This window comes from Silene latifolia, chromosome 3 (assembly GCF_048544455.1).
Source record: "Silene latifolia isolate original U9 population chromosome 3, ASM4854445v1, whole genome shotgun sequence".
NCBI classification, from domain to species: domain Eukaryota; kingdom Viridiplantae; phylum Streptophyta; class Magnoliopsida; order Caryophyllales; family Caryophyllaceae; genus Silene; species Silene latifolia.
In genome coordinates, this window is record NC_133528.1 from 128404291 (window position 1) to 128412452 (window position 8162).

Sequence of the window (8162 nt, forward strand, 5' to 3'; positions counted from 1 at the left end):
AGAAATGAGGTATCTACAGAGCCCCCACTTTGACTGAGGCTTGGACAAGGCGAAAGTTAAAGTATAGCCATCAGGTCAATCGAAGATTACAACCTGACGACTATGGCGACGCGAGGCGGCTCAAGGGATCTGAACCAAGGACCTATCGTCGGGAACATTTTAGAGTGTGTCGACTATCGGGGAGGGTCGTTTAAAGTCCATTAGACTACGTAAGGAGGCTCGCCAGCCATAAGAAGAGACTATACCTGAATCTTCTTCCTTGAGATGCTTCCGGAGGTGCATAGGAGCTAAGGTTAAGCGTAAGAGCTAAGGTTAAGCGTAGGAGCCAAGGTTAAGACCTAAAAGATATGTAAGGATTGTGCTAGGGTGTGGGGCCCTAAAGGAAAACATCGACTGGAAGGAGGCCAAATATAAGTTCAACTTAAGGGTTAACCAAGGTTTGGGTGTAGGAACTCTAAGAAAAGGTGGTCCTAAAGGATTATGATCCTAAAGGGAAAAGGTGATCCTAAAGGAATATGATCCTAAGGGTAGAAGTTTAGGAACTACTGGGTTACTAATTCTTGTTTTAAACGCGTGCGTTTAAACTTTCTGAGGTATGAGAACTCCAAAAGGATTTATGGGTTTATGAACCTAAGGTCGTTGGTGTGGGAGCTTAAAGGTTTATGAACCTAAAGGAAGCCATTTTGGGATCTAAGAATCTAGGGTAAGAATCCTAACTTTGGGTTTACGAATCTAAGGAAGGAGGCGTTGGCTTGGGAACTTCTGGAGAACGACACCTTTGCCGAACTCTGTGAGGAAACAAAAATGTCAAGGGTAGCAGGACGTAGGCAGGAACTGCTGGGGAATCTGCTTGCGTCGGTTTCAAGCGAACTCTGGCAAAGACTTGAGGTTGAATCTTCATGTCTCGAGAAGAACAATCGGTTGTCATGAACTCTCGCTGGGAGATTATTGTGGTTGAATCTCTTTGTCTCGAGAAGAACAATCGGCTCTCGCCGGGGGATTATTGTGGTTGAATCTCCATGTCTCGAGAAGAACAATCGGCTGTCATGAACTCTCGCTGGGGGATTATTGTGGTGTGTCGAATCACCGTCAGATAAAATCCGCTCATTGTTGCAAGCGAAGTCTTGATAAAGTACTGCTTCTGATACTTACCTGCATGGTTAGTAGCCACACAAGAATGGAATCTAATATATGCACGTAAGCAATTATCACATGGACCTCGAATGAGGAAACACATAGGTTTTGCAAAAGTTGTTTCTTTTTAAAAGTCGTTTAAAACTTGTTCAAAGAAATTTGTCGTTTGTAATGCGTTATGCATATTCAATGGGCTTTAGACATAGGACTTGACATGACACAGATCTACTAGGACGTGAAATATAGACTTAGGTTGGACTGACGGGACATAGGGATGACTCTGACACGACACAGGGATAACTTTGACAGACTTTGTTTAAATATGCCAACCCCTAGGCAAGTGTGGGTGACAATGCGTATCAGTTTCAAAGGTATAAGAATTACAAGAATGATGAAGGCATATAAAGGCAAGGCATGAGAAATGGATCATCTGTCTACTAGGACTTCTTTCACCACCGTTTGCTGTAAAAGAGACCCCTCTTGAGGCACGATGACTTGGAGAGTTGATCTAAGATCTTTGTCATTGTCCGGACCGAGTACTAGCTAGACTTAGAGGAATAAAGGAAGGGTGGCATCTTGGAAGAGAAGCCCCCGGGATGAGAAGATGACTCTGGACTTTGGTAAAAAGGAGATGGGGTGAAAATGATCCCCCAGTATAGAGGTGTTGGTTGTGGAAGGGATGTTAATTGAGGTTGGAAGGTTGAAAATTGGGATGGTAGATAATTGAGGTTGAAAGTTGGGATGGTTGTGTCCATGAGGATTGCCTACGTATTCACGTGAAGTGAAATCAAACCAGATCGTAGTTCTGAGGTTTGGTAAATTTTATTTGGGTGTTGTGGTTGTATCCTTCTTGTGTAAGAAAGGACTGCCTACGTATCCACCTGAAGAGGTGAAATCAAACCATGCTCATAGTTCAAGTGTGTGCCTAAGCTTATGTTGTCAGGACCTTAAAGTGCAGGGGTCACAAGGGTAATATTCCTTTGGTGACTCGAAGAATCGATTTGAGATCACTCCCTCTGATCATAGACCAAAGAGGTAGAATTAAGTATGTAAAAAAAAATTTCCTTGTCATGTGAGCACACCTAAAAGTGGACCCTAAGGATGAATTGGGGTATGTCCCGTTCTGAGTAGCAAAGTATTTGAAGACTCCGTGTATGGGTCAAGGTGAAACTGGATTGGATATTTGGAATGTAGAGCTTGGACATAAGAGGCTTTGATGAACAAATCTCTGGAGCTTGATTTTGTGGAGTTAAGGCTTTATGGAGCTATGGCTTGTAATGTGGCTGGGAAATGGAGTCTCTGGCTTGATGTAGCCTGAGCACATAAAGGTAGGTTAAAATGACGTGGGATCAAGTTTCGATGTCTTGGCCCTAAAGGATGGGTATACTTGACGAGCTTGAGAGGATTCTCAAAATTCCTAACTGTCTCCCTGGTAACGGTCTCGAGAAGGACTTAGGGTGTGTGATGTGTGAAAAGCTAAGTGGGTTCTAGCTGACCATCTTCATCGATGTCTTCGATTCTATATAGACTTCAACAGTGTTTAGCATTTGATTTCAGGCCTGTTCTTGATTCAGACTCACATTCTTGGTCTGGAATATATCTCGGCCTTTGCTCAGATTCTTGATTCAGGTTTTTGAAGTTAACTTTGACTTTGGATATTGGCATTGACTTGCTTGACTGAGCCTTTTTCTTTTGACTCTTTTGTGTTGGATTATAGGCATAATTGTGGCCTTGGATATTGACCTTGGTTATTTCTCTTGATTGAGCCTCTGTCTTTGATCATGGCTCGTATCGACTAGATTTGCTTGCTACCATGGATTTGGGTCAGACTAGCACCTTTGGTGTGAAACGGGTCGGTCTTTAGTAACACGGGTTGTTTATTGTGGGGAATGGGCTTGCCTTCCGTCGTGGATCGTTGAAAAGGGAGACGGTCTGGATTCGTCCTAGAATCTCTTCAGATATGCTCGTCCTAAACTAGGGTATAGTGAGGTTTCAATTGCCAGACATGGAATAGGTAAGAAAACGAACACGGAGTTTCAGGTCCTCTACAACTTGGAATGGAACATCATATAAGTGCACTCACATCGACTGTCATGCGTTGTTCATTATTTGTTTTAAAATATCTCAAATCGATTCTTGTTGTCACAGGAAATGGTAAAGGAGATAATATGATAGAATACGTAGATTGAAAATTGTGCTTTTATTAAAATGGATAATGAATATATATAATATAGACTCGAAAAGACACGTGACTCGTGGGACAGCCCCCGGATTCCCACTAGAAATGGAAGTGAAGAAAGACGCTAGAACAAATATGAGATAGAAAGCCTAAGACTCGGACTCGGACTCGGACTTTGACTCGATCTTAGATCCAGACTCGTAATCATCGGCCCATGCTTGAACATTTTCTTTTCCAGCGATTGGCTTCGGCATCTGGCTTTGAGCATTCATCCATTTGAACACATCGTCCTCATCATTGGGAATACTAGAAGGGTAAAGGCCCAAGAGACCTTCCTGTCTTTGAAGATTAAGACACCCATGAGGGTCATTCTTTTCTCTTAACGGATCGAGGGTCGATAAAGATAACTTGCCATGATGGAACATACAGTGGATGGTATATTTGAGTTTGGAACATTCTTCAGTGTCGTGTCCATTATCCCTATGGAATAAGCAATATTGAGAACCGTCCCAGAAGCGACCTCTCCTTTCGTACTTAGGGTCTGGGGTTGGACCGATTGGTTGGATCAGTCCTTTGGCAAAGAGTCTTTTAAAGGCTACCGTATAAGGCATGCCTAAATTGGAGTATGACCTTGAATGCCGAGTTCCTCTTTCTGGTGAAGGTTCTATAACCTTTACGTTGGTAATGTAGATTGTTTGATTGTTGGGTGTAGATGTGGACGGTGAACCTCCCTGGATGACTTCATTGATATGAACAATCTCTCCCGATAAGTTTTCAACGGTTTTGATGCCACCTTTCAAATAAGAGGTGTAAACTGGGTGTAGACAGTCAATAACATCCTTAACTGATGTCGCCTCCTCCGACTGGTCGGGTATTTGTGAATCTATTTTTCTTCTTTTCACCAAATGGTTGGTGGGTCGTTCATCTTTTTTATCATCTGTGATATTGAACTCCCTATAAGATCGCTTAACTTCTGTACTCAAACATTTTAGGAGTGAGACAAAAATCCTACCATCCTCAATCCTATCTTGTATGACATGCTTGAGCTTATAACAATCTTCGGTACCATGCCCCCTACCCCTATGGTATTGACAATATGAATTGCCATCCCACAATTTAGATTTCTTTTCTGGATCTGGTGTAGGTCCTATTGGTTGAAGAAGACCTAGAGAGGATAATTTGTTCAAGGCTAGGGCATAAGGTATTCCTAGATTTGTGAATGACCTGGGAGAGTTATTTAATTTCTTTGACGAAGGATTCATGAGGTTACCTTTGATTTTGACTCCTGGATGAGAAGAACTAGGGATAGATCGCTCACTTTTTGCTTTCTCCTCCATGAGGTTGAGGGTTTGTCTGGACATTCTTCATCTTAAAAGGTTGGGTCTCAAGCTTCTTATCCATTTCAGTAAATTGATTCCCCATGTTGGAAAGCCGAGAGTTTAGAGTATCAATGGCTCCCTCTATCTTGGAAAGGATGAGCATTCCACTTTGGACATCGTCCTCCTTCAGCGCTTTGATTTCTTTGTCATTACGAGGATCGAGGAGATGATAAAAGTCTAGGAATGATTCTTTATCGTGTTTAGTGCTGTTAGACCCAAGATGGTCGGTCCCATCAAATTGCTCCACAAATGGTGGCATCGGAAGCTTGCCATCCTCGATCATATCTTGAATAATATGCTTTAGACATAAGCATTCCTCCGTATCGTGTCCCCTACCTCGATGGTACTGACAATATGAATTGCCCTTCTATCCAGGGAATATCTTTTTAGGATCTGGGGTTGGACCAATTGGGTGAAGTTTTCCTTGGGAAACTAGTCTTTGTAGAGCTACTTTATATGTGGTTCCGAGGTCAACGAATTCCCTATGAGCTTGTCCCGGCCTTCTGAGTGGATTTTCCAAGAGGTTGACTCCCTTGTCTTCATTGGCCTTCTTAGATGGGTGAGTCATGTTGAAGCCATGCCCTGGCCTTGGGGAGTGAGAAGATGGTAAAGATTTCATCATATCTATCTCGTCTTCCATATTGGTGACACGAGTTCTCAAGTCTTCGATGGTGGCCTGAAGCTTAATGACTGCAGCACTTAGTTCTTCGACTTCGACAGATAAACGTTCTTGAACGCTTTCATTGGAAATTGCAGAATTCATACCGAGAAGAAAATGATGCGCATTATAACTTGATTTGACATAGGATCACGCATACTAAGGCAACAAACAAAGGATACATGACGAGACGAGATGACTAGACTCTTGACTTGTGAATTCAGGAAATGTCGTGAGTGACTTCTCGTGTTTGAATTCACGGTGCTTGACTGTAATTTTAGACTCGAGTGTTGACTTTGACGGAGTACCTTCATATGATTGAATTTATTGACGGAATTGATGACACGTGTTAATTCTAATTTGTGTTGTTTAAGACAGACTTGACTCGAGGTTCGGGTATGTGTGTCCCGAACATGTTATCAAGAGAATTCAAGAGACCGATTTTGGAGTGACTCGATGTGTTAGCCTCGAGTGTGTGAGACTAGGTGTGGAAATGTTTAGCTCCTAATTGAATTGGGGGTAGGGGGTCCAAAATGACGGCGTGACGCCTTAGGACTTCACTTGAATTTTGAAAAGACCCAAAATGTAAAGGAAGACGAGTTTATGACCCGACCGAGTTCCATAGTCGGTTTGAATTTTGATTCTAACTTAGCCCAATTGAATTTACATACTTACATTTACACGGTTTGAAAAATGTTTTGTTTTTTTTTCTTTTTCTTTTTCCTTTTTTTTCGGACCTTTTTTTTTGGTATTTAGTTTTGAAATGGGTTTTACGCCCGAAGTTTTACTTGACATTTGGACAGAGTTTTGACTGGTTTTGCGCTAATATTGGCCTATTTCGAAAATTTTACATTTTGAAAGAGGTTTTGATTTTCACAAAATTCATCATGGTTTCATTTAGAAAATGGTGATCACAAACAAGCATTTATACAGGCATTATAACGGGATGCTGAGTGCATTTAAAAGGGTTTTGGCTTAAAAGTGTGGGTTGTCATACCGAACGATCAAACCCGGGGTCTGTGGAGAGTCTCGTACCAAACAGGAGTAAGGCCGATTCCTAGTCCATTTCCTCGAGTAGTGAAAGCCCTTGATACAAATAAGAGTAAGTACCATGGTATGGATGACGTCAATCGCTATCCATCCTTAGGCCCAAATAAGAATTTGGACCATCTAGACGGGATGATTGGCCGAATGGGTTGGGTTGGGCCTAGGAAGGCCGAATAAAACAATCTAGGAAGACCGAGTTATGAAAACCAACAACTGTCTTGTACAAACTATTCCCTAACCTTGTTCAAGTTTCACTCTTGGCTACACGTAGTGTATTATTCCCCAGCGGAGTCGCCAAACTGTGGACCGGGCCCACAGGGGCAAAAAGTGAAGCAAGCTTTTCTTTGTTGCATTTGTGGAGTCGCCACCAATTTATTGTGGAAAATTGGAAACCGTTCGAATACCTCGTGCCATGTCAAGACACAAAGTAGTGACAAAGACACCAAGAACTAGTTCCCCTTAGCATTCTTTGTCTAGAATGACTCTCGTGGATGCCAATGAAAACGGATATTCACAGAGATCTGGAGTAAGGGGTGAGGGTACGTATTAGGAAGCTCTTTTGATCGAACACCTAATCCCGCCCGCCTCGATAGCGGCCTCTACTAATGATTAGGGAAGTTGTCTATACTCGATATGTTGTCGATTTATATGCATGCAATGCAACATCCAACAAATTAGTCTTAGCATGTGAATTAACTAAGTCGGTTAACACGTAATTTAACATACAATTGGGTCGAAGTAGAAATTAAGGTTGATTACATGTGAGAGGCATACAAGCAATAATAAAGAAATACAATAAAAAATACAATAAAGAAAATTACAATAATTATATTGGGTTTATTGATTTACGTCGAAAATACATTTAAAATGGATGGTTTTAGAAAAGAAAGAATGAATAAATTAACGAACATATTATTAGGTGATAATACGGGTAATAGTTAATTAAGTACGTAATTAATGAACTAGGTCAAAGCAGAAACGGGAGTTCAGAGACAGAACTCAACCAGGAACAAGCGCAACAGAGCTGCGTCCTTTGAAAGAGGCGCAATAGTCGCTGCGTCTGTTCCTGAGCTCAGTTCTGGCTGTGAAGCCGGAATTGCATCTCGTTAATGTTTATTGGTAAATTTAATGCTTGATTAATATTATTTGACTCGGATGGAAGTAATTAACAGATTATTTACATATGATTGAGGTCATAAAAATAATAAAACATGAACAAAACTAATTAGAACGAATTATTTACAAGATTAGAAAGGATTATTAAATAACACAAACTAATAAACTAATCGAATTAATTATGTTAAACAGATTATTAATGACGGTGACGGTAAATAACAGATGCAAATATATCAATGATGAATTCCAGAGACTCGATATTAATGAATCGAACCTCTAAAAACCCGAATTGATTTAATGACGAAAACCCGCAAATATGAATTATAAGGGATTTAAGTCGGGGATTGAAAGATGAATTAAACATTAATGATTTATTTACATGTTAAAATTATCATACTCAAGTTATTGTGTCGATGAAACAAAGAACAATGGAAAGACGAAACAAAAAAACGAACAGACGAACAAAAGACGAAGGAAGAAGAAAGGAAGCAGGAACTGCGACAGCCTCACGAAGAGGCGCAGCATGTACTGCGTCCCTTCGAAGAGGCGCAGCAGTTGCTGCGTCCTTTCTCGGCGTTTGTCTTCTGATAATCCGTAAAAAGAGTTTAAAACAAGGTTTTACAAATCGGTTTTAAGTGTATTCTCGACA